Below are 20,078 nucleotides of genomic sequence, written 5' to 3'. Positions count from 1 at the left end.
AGTAAGTCCAATTATCACAGAAAATGAAGGTATTTTGATGAAAAAGAAATTTTGATATCAGTTTTTATGTCAGGATTTACTAAGCTTAAATATTCTAAAATCACTTTATTACCTGCATATTCCTTAGAGATGAACAACATGGAAACCAAAGGCTTAGGCCATCTGTCAAAACAGTAGCTCTTAGTAACTTTAAGATACAAACACAACAATTTTTCATCTGACCTTTCAAAATTTAGCACCAACTTCATCTAAATTAAATTCTGTACAATTTCAATCAAGTTTCCTACATGAAGAATAAGATTTTAGTTTCAACCATCATTCTCCATTGTTGTTGCCTGTGTCACATAATAAATGGTTGTTCAAGAATTTGACAATATGCCATATTTGCTGAACTGATATTGACTTGGAACTAGGAAATATACGTAAGCCCAGTTGTGGAACCTCAATATGGATCTGCATCTTTGTACATTCATTTAGAATCATCATGAAATTATTTCCCTGAGAATAATGAGGGTCAGGAATTATCTTCTGATAGAGCAAATACCCTAGTCCCTTATCTATACTCTTTAAATAAGACTTATCCAGCTTTATGAAATCATTTACATGTATGTCCATAGCAGCCAGGAAGCAAATATCTTTACGTATGGCCCTAATCATATTCCAGAATGAGCCTTAAGAAGTAAATGAACATATTGGACAACTATTATTCAAAGAAAAAAATAAACAATACTTTTATTAAAGCTACAAACATCACTTTTAGGAAAAAAATTCTAGCATACAGATTAAATATACTGAACAAACTTATTCAACAAGTTCTCATATTTAGTTATGTAAGACTCAAATTTGTGTCTAATTATTATTATTTAGTTATGTCCCAAATTGAATTTCATAGCAATCATGTTAATAACCATTTTCAGTCATTCTTTTAAGCTCTTAAAATTACTAAGATAAAAACTGTTTTTATAACATATAAAACTGAATTCAGGAATTTTAGCAGAGAACTGATCACAACACTTCAACAGAACTAAAGTGATTTTTTTGAGAAAAAAATTAGGTCACACAAGATTCTTCTTTTTGTAAAAGTGGTAGCCTGCTAGTTTAAAAAAGAATACAAATCAAACTACTCAGTTAAAAAATATATAATTCTGTCTAAAATTCTCAAGTACAGAGTATATAAATTGTCTTTCAATAAATAAAAGAAAATATTTCTTATTTGGGAATTATTATTTACTTCAAACCTGGTCGATACATTTAGGGTCAAGAGGAACATGCTAGAGCAGTTCTTCCTAGAAAATAGGATTTCTACAATGATGACAATCAAAAAATACCTGGGGCACCCAACATAAGATCATCAAGTGTTCTTTCAAACTTTTCCAAGAAAGCACATTTAGAAGCAAATAAAACAAACCCAAATCAAAAGTAGGATATACTGCCACTATTACTCAACAACAAAAAAGATATTTCAATGTGAATAACTTAAGTAATAGTCTCAAAGTAAAATATCACCTTAAACAAACCACCTCTATGAAAAAGTACTAAACTATCATTTTTCTCATATGATATAGATGATTAAAAATATTGTCACAAGGGGCATCTGGGTGGCTCAGTCAGTTAAGTGTCTGCCTTCAGCTCTGGGTCCTGGGATCTAGCATCAGTCCCCCTGCTCAGCGGGGAGTCTGCTTCTCCTTCTCCCTGTGCCCCTCCCCCCTTCTCGTGCTCTCTCTCCATCTCTCTCTCTCACTCTCAAATAAATAAATGAAATCTCTAAATAAATAAATAAAAATAATGTCACAAAAACAATTTTTCACAAAGTTTGGAGAACCATTAGGCCAAGAGATATAAGAGTCACTGCTCTAAATTCTCAGACTTTCTTTTCTAATAAACCTCATTACCAGAAAGTTATGCATACGAACGCACTACCCTGGCTAGCTATAGATTATCTTATCTTTAATTAGCTGTTTTTGTCTTTTATTAATTAATAGAGAATCTTGCATATTATTATAAAATTACTATCAAGTGCATTTTCTACTATGACACTTAATATTTCTAAAATTCTGCCATAACATATTTCTCTCAGGGTTAGGCAATAATGAAATGGTGTATATTTTTTCTAAGATGGCAAATATCAAGTTTGCCTTCATTTTTACAAAGCTTAAAATTACTTTGTACTTTAAGTGGACAACTTTCCTTGTTCTGAGTTTGGGGACACTTCTATTTTCTTCTTCCTCAAGTTGCTTTCTACTAATAGTTGTTTTCTTTTCCTAATGATTAGATATATATTTAATAATAAAGTAGATCGAAATACATTTTGAAAGGATAAGGAAGTTCAGCAAATAAATAGCTTTCTTTTGAATAGAAATTAAGTGTCCTGTATCCTGACAATTTTGTTCTTTGAGTGAGACTTTTGCAGCTAGACTGTGTGGAAACTTGATTTCAGATGTAACTTCAGCCCTTAGGTTAGGATTAACTACTGGCTTGTTTGTTATGGATAAATCTCACACCATTAAGTGTGTTATGCCATTAAGTGTAAATTTTATTCACTCTTCTAATGCTAAAAGATGTTACAATGAATTCTTGTTACTCACTTAAAAAATGAGAAAACAAACTAGAAAGTATGGTACTAAGCCTTTAATCCATAAATTTTATGCCAAACTCTCTTCTCTCTTTAGAGGATTTACCCTGGGATTAGGGAAAAGTCATAATTTCTTCTTGATTCTTAAGACGCAAGCAGAGTTGCACAAATATTTTATCTCAGCCTCATATGCTTCTAATCTACCTGCATAATATATGACATAAACCTCTCCATCTTTGCTTTTGCTTTGTTTGGGTTATTATTATTGTTGTGCCTGTCTTCTGAGTCATGAGATTTTTATATTTTTTTAACAACATAAGATGTTGGTAAGAAGAATGGCAGGTGAATAGTCAATGATCGTCTTTACCCTTTCAAGTGTTGTTTCCACTCTTATAACAACACCATCTCTGTCTTGCTCTCAAGATGTAGCAATGGAGTGGAACCTGAAGCACATTTTCTCTGGAAATCCTCCTTCATTCTGATTTGAATCAGACCCTTTTGTAAACTCAAACATCAATTCAGCTTTAAGCTTTCTATCCCATGTAGAAGTCTAACAGTTGCTGAGCTCTACAGAAGGAACTTAAGCTCTCATGTATATCTTAGCTTTCTCATCCGAGAGCAGAAGATACTGTAGTGCAGTCAAGTATGGATGGGTGACAGTGAGGGGTTTCATATCCAGCAACTCGCCTCTCTGCTCCCTTAGAGCCCAAGTGTACCGGGAAAGAAAATATTTTATTAAATTAAGTTTTTCTTCCATTTTTATCTTTTGCAATTCTTAAATTTATCTGATTTAAAGGCATTTTCCTGCTACTATTCCTGAGAGGCATTGCTAAAACATAGTTCATTTTATTATGGAAACAGAGTAAGCTAATTATCTCCTGAGAACTTGCTATAATTTTAAGGGTTATGCACAAGATGTTAACTAATCACACAGCTCCCAGATATTTGTAACATGCAGTGTGACTCTGAGGTAGTATTTAAATGAGTGCTAGGCATGACTCGTGATGTGTTGTTTCTGGTGCTGCATGGAAGAAAAAATGGTACATTATGCAAGGTTAAATTTACCATATTTAACATGTTTTGTTTCAGATCTAATAGAAGTGTACTACATTTCACCACTGTCTAACAATCTACAGAATTTTCCAAGAAATGCTACCATTAGTTTGAAAATATTTATGAAACAAAAGAGGCAATATTAATTGCCAACTGCAAATATGATGCAAATTAATGCAAACTAGTATGAGTTAAGATACATGTGTTAAAATAAAAATCTTCCTAAGAGCATATCTTACAATGAATCCAGTAATATGAATGGGGTAACTTGTGGTCTTCTTCATTTTTCACTCATGTTGAAGTCAATGTCGTTGCTGCGGGTAATATGAAATTCATTAGAATTGTTCAGTGTTATTGAATTAACATGAAGAATCTGCAGAACTGACACATTTGATTTGCAAATCTATTAACTGGGTATCTTTATATTAAGACTAATTTTTTTTATTTTTTAATTTACAAATTTCTCTAAAAAGACGTCTACAATCCTGGGTTTATTTAATTACTGTCTATTCATTCTGTCGATGCTTTGCACTTCCACATCACAACCAACTACTGAATTTACACTCCTTAGAGTCCTAGTACCCATAAATTCCCAAACACAACAGCAGATGAAGCTAGAGCGATTATCCTCCCAAGTCCCTCTGAATCCTGACACGGGTTACTTTCCTATTTTTGCTGAAAACTCCTCTCAAAATAATGTTATATTATCTCATTTCTTCACTTACATCTCAGACTATTTTTCTCTTTTTCACATACTCTATATTTCTTTCTAGCTTATAAGAGATGTTCTCAAATGTTCTGTTTTTACAATTTTCTTTCACTTCACCAAATTTTCCTTTGCTTTTTCTCTTCAATTTCTCCTAATATTTTGTAACTCTAGCAACATGTTTTACATACTGGATTGTAATGTGTTTATTTGTGTACAATTATTTTCTCTGTAAGATCTTACATACACAGCAAATTAATGGATTTATTATTCAAAGGAACAGTTCATATGTGTATAGGAACTTCCAATTTTTCAAAATGATTTTATATTCCATTTCTCTGTAGAAAGTAAATACCCTTTCCTCTCCTTTCCTTTTGCTTTTCTTCCTTCCTTCCTCCCTTTCTTTTTTTTCTTTCTTTTCTTTTCTTTCTTTCTTTCTTTTTCTTTCTTTCTTTCTTCTTTCTTTCCTTCCTTCCTTTCTTTCCTTTCCTTTCCTTTCTTTTCCTTTCCATTCCTTTCTTCAAAGCACTAGCTGGCATGTAACATTTGTTCAGGAACACGCATGGGTAGAAATAAGGAAGATAAAGGCCTTTTTGCTTTGAACAAATTTGGTGCTGAAACCTGGTGGGGTTTAAGTTTCTTAAGCCTAGGTTACAACTTGTGTCCTCAAAGAAATAAAGGCTTTTCTTACATGTCAAATGCATTATTCAAGAATCACAGACTCCAAAGAAAATGAAACTCTTTTCACTTAAACAGTTATGTTTTCTCTTTATCCTAAAATGTATTATGACTTATTTTTAGTTCTTCACAATACAATTACTCATAATTTAAAAATGAATTAAAATTAATTTTTATTAGTTAATAAAATAAGTAATAAATTGTTAACCATTTGAGAACAAAATTCTTCCTTAATTTAATAACAAACTTTTTCCTGCCTATTTTTACATAGAGCATTTCTGTAAAATACATATTCTAGAGTCTATTAGGTAACATAATACAGAAGTTTAAAAATATTATTATTTACAAGTGCAGGATTTAATTATGGCTCAAGAGAATACACTGATAATTTGTAATACAGAGGTAAAATATATGCTCATATTTCTTTTTTAAAGCCTTAATTAGAACTACCCAAAATGCATGTATTAAGAAAAAGATTCAGAATATATGTTAATCTAAGGTAAATCTCTGTATTTCATGTTCTTTTAGGTTTCTCTGTATTTAGTTAATTACATCTGCAGAAATTTATTGTCTGGATTCTAAGATTTTTAATATTTTAGTATGTGTATCTTGATAAAGATTTTCCTGTCGTGTTCACTTTTTTTAATGAGAAAAATGCATAAACTCCTTTCTTGTTAATGTCTGTGACACGGAGAATATGTAAAATCTTGCTAGCACGGCCAACATTAGGAACCCCATTTCTTATAACAAGCAAGGATTCTTCTGAGAACATCAGTTAGGTAAATGATACAACATAACACAAAACAGAAAAGCCCTCAACTAAATGTGCCCAGAACTCCGTTTTCTTCCCACCACACCCAACTAAAATTTCCTTATGTTCGAGGCTTTAAAATTTCGGGAAACTATTTCACAAAGGTGATTTACATGTTGTTGAAAGCTTCATGTACTACCTCATTTTTTCTGTGCTAATTCTGTCCACATTTACTCACTCCTTCTATACTTATTTCTCTTTCTGATTCCCATCCAGCCAAACCACAAAAATTGGCTCTCTTTTATAATTTCTTTATGTTTTCAGAGAATTGGCTGACAACCAATTCCCGATCAACTCTCTATTGGTCTTGGTAATTTCCTGAAATAATGCCCAAACATTTTCCCACCTAAACCTGCGCAGGTACAGCAGAAGGCTTAGTTGAAAAGAAAAGAAAAACAATCAACATGCTATGAGTCCCTCAACTTTTACAAGCAGATAATAAGAATCAAGGGTCAAACCATATGGGAAAAGTCCTTCAATTTGACCATGAAAATGGACCAGATCTTTCAAAAACTGGTCCAACTGTTTAAAAAGCATAAGGTGACCAGATGTGCATCTCTTTACCTTCATTTCCTAGCTATTTTCATATCCTGGGGGGGAAAAAGTTTCATGTTAGTGTCTTGGCTTCCACAAAAGTAGCAGCAATGCTTCTGGAGAGAAGCCTTATTTCCTCCCAGGAGAAAACTAAGTAAGATGAACTTTGATTGAGAGAAAAAGCCTGACCTGAGAAACAGGATTAAAATATAACGTAGTCATATACATCAATGTTTGGACATTTAAAAAATAAGTATTATCAACCTGGAATACATGTATCCCCGGGGATATACAATATGGCACTGAAGCATATAGAGATCCAAAGTGCACATATGGGATGTGTCATGAGAGCATCAGAAAATTAAATTCATCGGTAAGCTAATCATTAATTGATTTGAAATACCATTTCAAATTAAAATTAGCACCGATATGACGCCTGTAGTGGATTAGTGAATTACCACCACTAAAGGTCAAATTCTTATCCTTGTGATTGAGCACTTGGCAGATAAATCCACACACTGTATTTCATTTACGCATAATGTGTAAGTGATAAAACCAAAGTTCTCTCCATGACTGAGACAGCCCTGGGCCAATTCATAATAAAATAACTCTTTGGGTTCTGTGCAATTTTTCTGTTTTTCATTTCTCTCTTTAAAAATGTGTTGAGCAATGTCAAACTATAGGCATCTCTAAGAAAGGAGAAAGTGGACATGACCAGGCCACTGAGAATGTGGTGTGACCTCCACTGATACCATTAGGAAGATCTATCTTGACATCTCTGCCTATGCCTTTGGAGTGACAAGACCCTGGTGTTTAGATGACTATGATTAGGATGAAGCAAGAGACCTCTTGTCACTACAATTCTAAAGACTTAGCCTGACTCTTCTTCCTCAGTGGGCTCTAAGCAGGGAGACCATTCATACTGTGGCAGATTGGAGAGTTAAAATGGTGTTATTAGTAACTGTGTTGGGACAACAAGAATGTCCTAAGAAAACTGAGCCCTATTTTTATCACTGCTCAAAGGGAAGTTTGAGGAGGAGGGATTAAAATCTGAGTTAATTGGACACATTGATTCTAAGAGTGTTTTTTGAGATGATCTTTCCCACAGTGTCATTCCCCAAAGTATGTCACAGAAAATGCCAAAATCACATTCACATCAGGTTTAACATAGAGCACACAGTCTCAAACACATTCAGAGTTGATCTCTGTGACACATTAGTTTCCTTCCCCAAGACTTTAGGATTGCTCTCTTGATCATAAGAGTTTCTCCATGAAAAATTTAGAACAAGGTTAAAAATTTCTAGGAGACAAGGGGTGACTCTTCTATACTGCTCTGCAGTCCCCAGATTAAAAATCTCACTAATATTTTTGCATAATTGTAAAGGGGAAGGGACAACTAGTCCTTTGAACTAACTTCCCTGTTATTTGGTTAAAACACAATAAATAAATTAAATAATGGAGGTTCCCTTCAGGTACCATAAGACAACAAGAACATTTTTTAAAAAATCAATTTTTATATATTGGTGTTAAACATATGACAATGATAAGTTACAAAAACAGGCCAGATTTTTTTTTTCTTGAAGCAGAATTAACACATAAAAGTCACAATTTTCTCTCTCCTATACACACACACACACACACACACACACACACTATATATATGTATATCTACATATATACACATACATATTTTCAATATTTTATTTTTATATAGTTATAAGCTTACAGGGAAATTTCCACATATCTATGTATGTGTATATGTGTCTGTGAATATGCATATACATAGATATTAAAATATCTGAAGCTAATATGTGCATTTGGCTCAGCATAGCTACATTAACATGATAATGTATTTTTGTACAACAGTACCATATATAGCATGGTGACTATTTATTTTTCCAAATTTGTTGTTTTATACATATATTTATTTCAAAATTCTCATTTCTTTCTCACCATTGTATGTTGACCTTTGCTATAATCTTTAAATTTAAGAATCTTCGAACCAAAGTGTTCTTTCTTCATGTAACTCTAAAGGCATCAAATTGAGTATAAGAGATATTCATTGCAAATGATTATAAATTTTTTTAATTAAACTTTGAAAATGAGTATCAGTAACAAGTACCAATATTTTAAGAGTATACCTTGAAGGTCTCAAGATAATTTCAACAGAGGGCTTTTATAAAATAGGTACCTTGTGACTTATCTGTTCTAATTTTAGTTTTGTCACCTGCGACATTCAGTTAAAAATTTTGACCTCGTTGGATTTGGATGAGGGGATGGTTAAGAGATATAGGTGTTATTTTTATGTCTAACTTAATAGTCATCTTTCAGCTGTCAGTGGCCCTGAAGAAATGGAATTTGGTACACATGCAAGTTGGCTATTGGAAGAAGTAAGAATTTGGGGTTCTGGGCATTAAAGCAGAGGTCCTGGGGTGCCTGGGTGGCTCAGTAGTTAAGCATCTGCCTTCGGCTCAGGTCATGATCCCCGGGGCCTGGAATCAAACCCAGTGTGGGCAGGGTCCCTGTTCAGCAGGGAGTCTTTTTCTCCCTCTCTCTCTGTTCCTCCACCCTGCTTGCGCTCTCTCTCACTTTCTCTCTCTCTCAAATAAATAAAAAAAAAATCTTTAAAAAAAAAATAAAGCAGAGGTCCTTTCTACATGTTATTTCCTTGGCTTGATATTCCCACTCCCCTTCCTTCCCAGACTAACTCTGGCTTATGCTTCAGGTTTGTTTTGGGTAGAACCTCATCTGGGAAGCATACTCTCATGATATGAAGGTATTAAGTTAGCTTTACTTCTGTAGTATTACAAATATACCTTTATCACAGCATGGCTGATATGTATCTTTCCCTAGGATTAACTAAAAAATGATGTGTTTACCAGGCTTCTCAATTAAAATTTGAGCTCCATTTTCACAATGCATGACTCTCAATTCTATTGCTGAAGTGATGTACTCTAGTTCTAACCCCATTCCATCAGTCTAAATATTCACCGAGCTCCTATTATGAAAGGCAGTATGCTGGGCTCCCTGTACGTGCCAAATATATTTGCTCCAGGTTTAAAAGTAAAATGTAACTATTCAGAAAAATAAAGATAAAATTACCATACCACTTAACGTAGTATAAGCACCAGCCCCATGGTTGTGACATTTCTTCTGATGGTCTCTGGGAATTTTCTGGCAATTGGAACATGGATATGCTCCAAACAAGCTGCAGGTATTTGGGTTATTGTTTTGTTTTGTTTTGTTTTGTAACTGTACATATTCTCGTCTTTTTCTCTCTCTCTCCTTCCCTCCCTCTCTCTTTTCCCTTCTCTCATTCTCTCTCTATAAAAATAGTTGTTTTCTTTTTCCCTTACAGCAGAACTATGCCTTCCAGAGAGCCCTAAACATGAGAGAATTAAACGTAGGATAAATATAGGTTGTGAAGTGAAACTGTACTCCAAAATTGCCATCATGTGAAATTTCCACAAAAGCAAGCACAAAACAACAACAAACCCTCTAGATATCCCACTAAAATGGCTAAAAAGTTGAAATATATTTTGTAAATTTAATAAAGGCATTTAAATAATATATGTAGATTAAGATTTGTGAGGTGACGCTGTAGCTTTTATTACTTGTCAAACTTTCTACACTGATTCTGATTGCAGGGAATAGTATATGTGGCCATAATAAAAAACTTGGAAAATTTTCCAAATATAATTTCTCAGGTCCCCAAACCATTTATTAATAATATAATATGCTTGGGTGGCACAGTCAGTTAAGCATCTGACTCTTGATTTCAGCTCACGCCATGATCTCAAGGTCATGAGATCGAGTCCTGCATCAGGCTCTGTGCTGAGGGTGGAGCCTGTTTAGTATTCTCTCTCTCACTCTCCCTCTGCTCCTTCCCCCTCCCCACTTTCATGTTCTTTAAAAAGAAAAAAGAAAAGAAAAGAAAATCCTAAAATATCAGGAATTCACAGGACTTGATAGGATCTGAGAGCTCCTAGGACAAAAGATGAGGGTTGATACCAATCCCAAAAATGTGTCACCCAAAACTCTCCTTTTCTTTGCCATTTGGGTGAAAGTGTCTGACATACATTAAAATGGAATATCTTGGAAAGCCCTTGGGAAACAATTTCAATATGGGCATTTATATCATCTTTGTGAAAACTTCCATCTCTGAGGAGGTATTAGTCTGGAATAATCTCAGAATTCCATGGCATAGTAAATAAACTGTCCTGAGATTTCTGTTGAACAAAGGTCTCAACTTTCATTTATATTACCCCTGAAGCTAGGGGTCACACAGCGAAGGAGACATGGACAGTCATAACAAATATTGTACATCCAATATTGTACCTTGTTCTTCTACTTAACATGATGAGATCTATACAGACAGGTTACATGAACAGACACAAACCAAGCAAGCTTCTTGCTCAGCTTTCACTGGAGAGGAGAAAGGAGAAATGAATACAAGTCTTTGTGTCCCAGTGCATCCTAATTACTGCCTTATTTTGCCACCTCAATGTTTACTTTTTGGGAAAATCCCTCTCTTGGCTTTATCAGGGGACAGAGATCTAATCTTCCAGACAGGGCAAAGTCATACGGCAGAAGTTTGGCCCCAAGTCTTTTTGCTACCTCATCATTCTTGGTTGTGGAAATACCAGAGGACTAGAGTCTAAGTCTTGAAGTTAGAATTTATATGACATGGCAGACCTGCAGGTTGCTCTGTCACCTCAGTACTCTACCAGAATAAACTGCCTTAAACACTAGGCTGAAGATGGTTATTTTGGAGTTCTACAGGAGACCAGATTACTGGGGTTTAGTCAAATTTATTGTTACCTATCAGTTGATGATACTGTTCTCAAGGGATAACTTCTGTGTCTCCTATGCCTCTGTGTTAGAAAATGAAGCGGTCCCATAAGGATTGTGAAGCTAATTCCTAACAATGAATCAGGACGCCCTAGAAAGTACTGGGAAGTGGTCAGGTGAACCCATACCTCCAGGGTATACTCATGTTCATTTATCTGAGGCAGATGGGGGAAGGTCGTTTGTCCTTGTAGGAAAAGTAGCCTGGGAGGGATATTAGGTCTGGTGGCTATTCCCCCCACTGGTGAGCACAAGATTGTATGGAGTTGATCACAGTTGGCACAACTCTAGGGCAGGGATCAAGAAAGTGCTAACCAACATCTACAGCATTATTCTCAAATCTCTTCCAATGACAAGAACTAGAGGTTCAGAGAGTCTAGGGAAAGAAGAAGAGAAGTCCTGTGTGGCTTATTCAACCACAGGTCCTAAAGTCTACCAGATACGTGGTAGGATGCTCCATAGAGTGCATCTGGAGGCCCAGTGGCACCATGAGCAGGGTGGTTTTACAGAACACACGGGTTGGTTAACAATTTTCTCTATGTAACATTCATTACTGAATGGGAGTACTGGCAGCCTGCAAGTTTACCCAAATTGCCCAACATCTGTGAAAAATCCACTAAAGAATTCATAGAATCCCAGGTGATAATCCTGCTGAAGGGATCTAATGTCAATACAGTAATGTACACCAACCCTACCTCAAGTAGTTTCAGACCTTCCTACAAAGGAAGAGGCCCCCTACTTTTTTTTTTCTTTTTCAGAAATAGCCATAACATCTGGCCTATACCCTGAACTATATCACCTTGGCAAAGACCCTAGCATTGTTCCATCCCTTGCTACACTCTTCACCATGCCCCCCCACCCCACCCCAGGGCTTGGCAGTTAGAGTGTATTCATTGCTACCCTTCCCAAATTTAGAATGGACAAAGCTATTCCAACTGTCAGCTCCTTTAAATACAGAAGTGCACTGTCACTGTTGTCGCATAAAGTAGCTTTAGTGGTTGGATGGCCAATAATAGCCAGTCAGAGTCAGCAGTGACTCCAGGCTTATAGCCCCACGTTTAGCAGAATGCATTCTGCACTTCCAGACTTCCAAAGAGTGTTAGGTTAGAGGAAAGAAAAAAGAGGCACAAATTGGAAAAGGCTGTGTCCCAGCACTGCAACTGTACCATACACAACTATTAAGAAATGTTTGTGAGCAAATGGAAATTTCACGATACTATTGTATTTGGGCTTGCATGGCATTAGGCAAGAAGTTCAGCCACTTTTTTACTGCTTTCAAAGTTTTTTCTCCATCTTTTCTTTCAACAGTTTGACTATGATATATTTAGGTAGGGGTATTTTTATGTTTGTCCTACTTAAAATTTATTAAGCTTCTTGAATGTACAGGTCATGTTTTTCATACAATTTGGCAAATGTTCACCCATATAAACCTTCAAATATTTTTATGCCCTTTTTTTCTTTCTTTTCTTTCTGGGACTCTCATTTTTAATATACTGGAATGCTAACGGGGCCTCACAGGTCTCTGTGGGTCTGTTCATTTATTCATTCTTTTTCTTTTCTTTTTTTTCCTTCAGATTATATAACCTCTATTGGAATATCTTCAAAAGTGATGACTCCTTCTGCTATTTTAAATACATTTAAGCCCCTCTAGTGAGTTTTGTTTCATTTATACTTTTCAACTCCAGATTTTCCATTTAACTCCATTTTATAATTTTTATTTCTTTAGTGATATTTCCTAATTGATGATTTATCATTGCCATGCTTTAATTTGAGTCTTTAAAAATTACTTCCTTTAGTTCTTAAACTATTTATAAAAACGATGTTGAAGTCCTTATCTGCCAAGTCCAACATCTGGGCCCACTCAGAGATAGTTTCTATGTTTGATTTTTTTCCCTTAGTATGAGTAACAGGTCTTATAATATTTTGTTGAAAATTGGACATTTTATATAATATATTACAGCAACTGTGAATTCCAAAACTCACAGGGGTTTCTGTTGCTGTTTTTTGTTTTATAGCAAACTGTCTGAACTAATTCTGTGGAGTCAGTATCTCTTGTGGAGTCAGTATCTCTTGTAGAGTACAGCATCTAAAATCATGATAAGCAGAATCTAAAGTCTCTGATATATTTTGTTATTTTTACTTTTATTTTGAAGTCTAGACTCAAAGGGGTTTTCTCCTCTGTTTTCATAACTTAATGATATAATTGGCCAGACACTATATTCAAATACCCGAAGCTATTCAGACGTTCATTCTTTCCTCATGGGCCTCTATGTGAGTTGAGGAACATGGTCATAATTCAAACAATTTACAAATCTTCTCCAACTTCCACTTTCCACTGGGCTCTTCCATTTCACATAAAGAGGGCTTCACATTTAGCCGGGGATATACGGACAGCTAGCGCCTTCTCCCTTCTCTACTGGGTGTACCATAGAGCCTTTTAGACCACTAGAGATATTTCGGAAGTTATCAAGTCCCACTTTGTTGATCTCATTTCCCTGATAATCTTGTTGAATTTCTAGCTAATCTATCAGTTTAGTGTTTGCTCTACTTAGATTTTCAATGTCAACTAGATATGATACTGGACTTCTCTCTTTGTTCGCTGCTGAGATCACTATTATTTCGGACAAAACCTGGGGGTATAGCATTTCTCCATGTTAAGCTCAAATTCTTTTCAGCTCCCTCTAGAGCTGATGCTCTAATTTTCATGGTTTGCCCTGCTCTGGTAAGAGGCACCTTGGTGCACCTGACAGCTAGCTATGGTGAATGGGGAGGGAAATGAGAACAGCCCTGTGCTAACATGCCACAGAATCCTACTGTTACTACAAGTTGAGTGATGTTCTTAAATAAGCGCTTCTCAATTTGTTCTATACTTTAGATAAATATCCAGAGTCTTGAAATAGTTGTTTGTGATACATTATTTTATTGTTGCCTTTTGGAGAGAGGATTTGCTGAGTTCCTTTTTCCACCATTCTAGGAAATCTGTCTTTTATTCATTTTTATAAGACCCTGTTTAGTGATCATCTAGATGCTCTGCCTGCTGCACCAACTGTCAAGATTCAAACGATTTCAGAACACATTAATGCCTCTGAAATCACATTTACCAAAGGAAATTCATGGAAAAAGGAACATTAGCAGGTATAGGCCCCCTATTACTCACTGCATTGTGGGCCATGGATGCGATGGCTAAATGTCAAACTCAAGGAAAAGAAATTCAGATATTTTGCAGAATGTTTTGCTGTGTGTTTTTGTAGTTGTTTGTTTGTTCAGGATGGTTCCTTTAGAGTAAGTAATGGAAAAAGAATTACTGGATGGATAGTAATAAACATTTTTTGGTCTCTTGATAATATTCCATTAAATTGAAAGAAGAGTTTATACTTCCCATTAGCAAATTATGGGAGTGTTTTTTTCCAAAGGATACTGATTTGTTGAGACTGATACAAAGGGGAAGGGATATGACACATGTGATAGGCATAAAAATGTACCTTTTCATTTACATTAGATTTGTACTAAGATTGAAGATCTTTCTGTATATTTTTTCACTAGTTATATTTTTTCTTTTATCATTGTTCTGTTTATGTCTTTTGTAAATTTAATAATTGTTTTATTAATTTGTCTTTGTACCAGATAAATCCTCAACACATTTGTGCTTTATAAACTTCTCTACTTAGAACATTTAAGGGTTAATTAATCTGCCCCATTATGCATTAATCATTTTACTATTAAAATATATTTTAGCATGTAGAAAAAAAAGATAAGTCAAGAAAATTTAAGTACCAAGTTTAAGGATTTTTACTTAAAATTAAGTATTTTTTTTAAGATTTTATTTATTTATTTGACAGAGAGAGAGATAGAGCACAAGCAGGGGGAGCAGAGAGGGAGAGTGAGAGCGGGCCCGATGTGGGGCTTGATCTCAGGACCCTGGGATCATGACATGACCTGAAGGCGGATGGGTAACCCACTGAGCCATGCAAATGCCCTCAAATTAAGTATTTTTACTTAAATTTTACTTATATTAAAAGTGAATCAGTGTGTAGTAATCAGTTTTCTCTATGACTATGACAGAATAAGGAGAAATGGGCAGATGAAGTATGTTTTATTATATGGTATTTAGATTTTGGAAAAAAATGAATTTATGAAAATGATTGTGACAGGTCTTTCAAATATCTCAATTTTTTTCCTGCTCCAACCACTAAACTAGCATTTTTACTCTAGTAGGTACTGTGATATAGAATAATGCATGTTTAGAAATACTATTTTAAAAATAAATCAATACAATTTTCAATTGTGGCTAAATTTTTAATTGTACAAAAATATTTTCTGTTACTATTTTAATATTAGCTGATTTCATTTTCTTGGCTTCCAGTAAGGCTCGTACACATATGTCACTAAACTGTGACTCAGATTTTTTTTTTCTTTTCTATTATTTATCTCTCATTTTTGGTAAATAGATACAGTTTGCTTCTATAGTAGATAATTGTACATAATTTATATGCCTACTTTTCCCCCCAGTATGTTTAGCCATATAATTTATGTAGGTTTTACAATATTTTCTATAAATGTAATCATTTTTCTTGAAGACTAACATGGACATCTGCTTCCCCCTAGAATCAGGAGGCCAAGTAAGTCTTTGGCTGGGCATTCATCACCCCTACTGACTTTAGAGGGAATATCTAAAACTCATCCAAGAATGGAATTGAGCTCATGAAAAATAAAACAAGGAAAGTTTAGACTTCTTTATATTTGTGGGTGGGTTCATTTTTATGACTTTTAGCTATTAAAAAGTATAAACACTGAAAAGGAACAAACTGCAAAAACATGCAAATGATTATTATTTTAACTTATGATTAGTTCCCTTTTGCTTTAGTGATCTTTCTGCTCAATGGTCTCCCTATCCTGAAATCACATAGAACATCTATTTTATTACAATATCTAATCTGTTTTAAATCGAGTGGAAAGATGATACAATAATTCATTTTGATATTTTGCTTCCTTGATTTTCTGCTATTTTGGAAACACAAGCCATTTTCTTAGGTTTATTGGCCTCCTTTTAAAATTTTTACCTTTTTTGAAATTATGTAAAAATGTCCCTCATATTTACAGAAACAGTTGAACAAGTCCATTAGTATAGTAATTTGTGCTTCAGATATTTTCTTACTTTCTCCTTCCTTCCTTTTTCTCACTTCTTCCCTCTTTCCTAGCTCTGAGTTTTTAAGCATACTTCTTCATAACCTAGTACTTAACTTGCTATCACTCTCCATAGGCATTTTGACTTTTTCAGCAGTATATTTCTTAACTGAAACAGCTTCACAAGTAGGAAAACTAAGTAAAAGACAATGTGTGCTTTTGTGTCTGTGTCCTTCACTTGCCCATATGTAGAATGGCAGTTCCCAAGTCACAAATTAGTTTCATTCTGGTCATCTGCTTATAAGGTAGCTTTGTGAACCTCAAAACCTCATTTTTCTCTGGATCTACATTCCCAGGGCAAGTTATAAAACCAACTTAGGCTAAATATGCTTGGGAAACATATAGCTTCGGAAGTATAGCTCTCTACAACTTTATACCTTTATTACCTTTATTACATACCATATTTCTACATTGCTGTATTTTCTTTAGGGAAGAAAGGTCAGAGCTTTCTTGATAGGGTGAAGCTCTCAATTCAGACTTTCTTGCCTCCATGAAAGGCATTTCACTAAAATTTTGGATGAGTTCTCCCTGGATAGCTCTCTCCTTTATATTTCTTTGCCTTGTAAATTTTTTGCAGGGCCTGTATCACAGGGAGATACATTTTAACTCTGGAGAAGCTTAAACTCCCTGAGAAGATCACACCTAGGGTGAATATGGGGATGCAGAGGCTAATGAGAAAATATGGTTTGGAGAAGGCGGCAAGAGAAACTGGGATCCATGATTGAAAGAGACCACATGTCACTTTGTCTCACGTGCTGGACAGTTGGCAAGACCTCAAATGGAGGGACAAACCAAGGAGGGTGACCCCCAGGTTAAGAGTCCACAAAACAGGCAGGTCACGCTGCTGCGAAAACACTAGACTGTGACAATAGGTGTTTCAACACCAAATAGTGACAACTGACCACCAGAAGGCCTGCCTGATTTTTAGCACTGCAGAATATCCTGAGACTTCATTTGGCATAATTCTACAAAAAAGCCTCAGAAAGAATTAGATGACATTTTTGCCACTATCTGAGGATGCTTCAAGCCTAATTTCAAGTTTTTTTAAAAAAATTCTTGTCATGGAAAGAGCAGAATTTTCTGGCAATACTCACTATGCACATTACTAAAATGTTTTATTTCTGATATAGCTGAGTGTGTGGATCAGTATTTATCCTTGCTACATAGGCATGACTTAATTATAAGTGAAATGTTCACAAACAAGTTTGCCTAGGGGCTATACGAATAAGTACATTTTACCATTGGCTACAGGACCTATTAAAATCCTACAAAAAAATAATAATCCTTACATAGTAGGATATTAAAAACAATGGTCAACAGAAGACAATCAGCTGAAGTCTGAGACTTTTACCTAGGCTTTAAAGCAGAGGTTGCCAGAGAATGGTTTTTACCTCCTTAAAGTAAAAAGAAAAAAATTAAAAAGAAAAAGAGCCATGATGAAGAGGGAAAAGGGAGGAATGGGGGAGGAAGAAGAGGAGGAGAAGGGACAGAGACCAAATCACCAAATGTGGCCCACAAAGATTAAAATATTTACCATGTACCTCTTTACAAAGTTTACAAACTGTTGCTTCAAAATAAGAAGAACCTTTACTCTCTCTCTTTTTTTATAACAATTTAATGTTTTTGTAGGAACGTATAGGTGCATTTTATAGAAAGAAGTGCTAATTGCTGCAAAAAACAAAAATATCTGTGGCAACATCTCACAAGCGTGAGAAACTGTAGAGCAAAATGAATCAGGGCAGGCAGAGGAGGTAACCAACCATAACATCAAAAGCTAATTTAAATTTTGTTAGCAAGCATTGAACCCCAGATTTCACACACTTCCTGAGGCTCATCGAAGCTCAACAAGGTGTTTTCTTTCTTTGTTTTTTTTTTTAAGATTTTATTTATTTATTTGCGACAGAGAGACAGGAAGAGATCATAAGCGGGGGAGAGGCAAAAGGGAGAGAAAGCAGCAAACTCCCTGCTGAGCACGGAGTCTGACGCTGAGCTCCATCCCAGGACCCAGGGATCATGACCTGAGCTGAAGGCAGATGCTCAACTGACTGAGCCACCCAGGCGTCCCAACAAGGTGTTTTCTTACCAACGGTGTGGCTATCTGGAGAAACTTGTTTCCCCATCCTAATCCTTCATAATGATTCAAGGCAGCTTTGGAAATGGGGTTCAGCCCTACTATGTTAGCACTTGTAGCCAACAGTTAAGTCTAGTTTTAAATGGCCTTACCTTGAAGGGCAACAATGGCTCTTTAGCCTCCAAAATAGTTTTGTCCTACTCTTTTGTTTAATAGTATCTTCACTTAGGATCTTAAAGCAGATTTCTTATCTGTTTCCATCCAACTACTTTTGAATCTCCTCGAAGGATAGGGTAGCTTCTGTCTCCCTGACTTGCTTACATTAGTTCAAGAAATCCTTCTTTCCTAGATGTGGTATATATACACAATGGAATAGTATGCAGCCATCAAAAGGAATGAGATCTTGCCATTTGCAACGACATGGTTGGAACTGGAGGGTGTTATGCTGAGTGAAATAAGTCAATCAGAGAAAGACATGTATCCTATGACCTCACTGATATGAGGAATTCTTAATTTCATGAAACAAACTGAGGGTTGCTGGAGTGGTGGGGGGTTCGAGGGATGGGGTGGCTGGGTGATAGACATTGGGGAGGGTATGTGCTATGGTGAGGGCTGTGAATTGTGCAAGACTGTTGAATCACAGACCTGTACCTCTGAAACAAATAACGCAATATATTTTAAGAAAAAAGAAAAAGAAGAAGATAGCAGGAGAGGAAGAATGAAGGGGAGTAAGTCGGAGGGGGAGACGAACCAGGAGAGATGATGGACTCTGAAAAACAAACTGAGGGTTCTAGAGGGGAGGGGGCGGGGGTATGGGTTAGCCTGGTGATGGGTATTAAAGAAGGCACATTCTGCGTGGAGCACTGGGTGTTATGAACAAACAATGAATCATGGAACACTACACCAAAACAAATGATGTAATATATGGTGATTAACATAACAATAAAAAATTTAAAAAAAAAAAGGAAGAAATCCTTCTTTCCTAACCTGAAACCTAAACTTTTCTGTATGTCTCCTTTTGGGGGCCAGATCTTACAGTCTACAATTAATAAACAGCTAAGGGTCCATCCTTTCCTAAAGCTAAAAATGCATGAGAATTTTTTTCTTCATTAGGCACAAACTTGGGCAATGATTTTATGTAACAATGACTCACATGTGAGGGTTTTAATTATTTGAAATCCACATAGCATTATTTCAAAATCTGAAATGTAGTTTTATTTAAAATAATAAAATAAATTTTAGTCATTCATTAAAAAATTCAATAATTATTTTAGGCCAAAAGTGCGTCATCAATTCTAATTTATTTCAGTACACAGGACATATAGATAGGGTAATATATTTATAGTTTTAAAGTTCTTTCACATTGGGCACCTGGGTGGCTCCGAAGGTTGAGCATCTGCCTTCGGCTCAGGTCATGATCCCAGGGTCCTGGGATCGAGTCCCACATCGGGCTCCCTGCTCCTTGGGAGCCTGCTTCTCCCTCTGCCTCTCTCTGTCTCTCATGAATAAATAAATAAAATCTTTAAAAAAAAAGTTCTTTCACATTTCAAAGTAAAGATTGTGTGAGTCATTTACACATATTTTTTTTCTTCAAAACTTTTATTTAAAGTCAAGTTGGTTA

Source organism: Zalophus californianus, chromosome 12 (assembly GCF_009762305.2).
Source record: "Zalophus californianus isolate mZalCal1 chromosome 12, mZalCal1.pri.v2, whole genome shotgun sequence".
Classification (NCBI taxonomy): Eukaryota; Metazoa; Chordata; class Mammalia; order Carnivora; family Otariidae; genus Zalophus; species Zalophus californianus.
The sequence above is the reverse complement of the archived record's forward strand: the minus strand, read 5'-3'. Positions refer to the sequence as shown.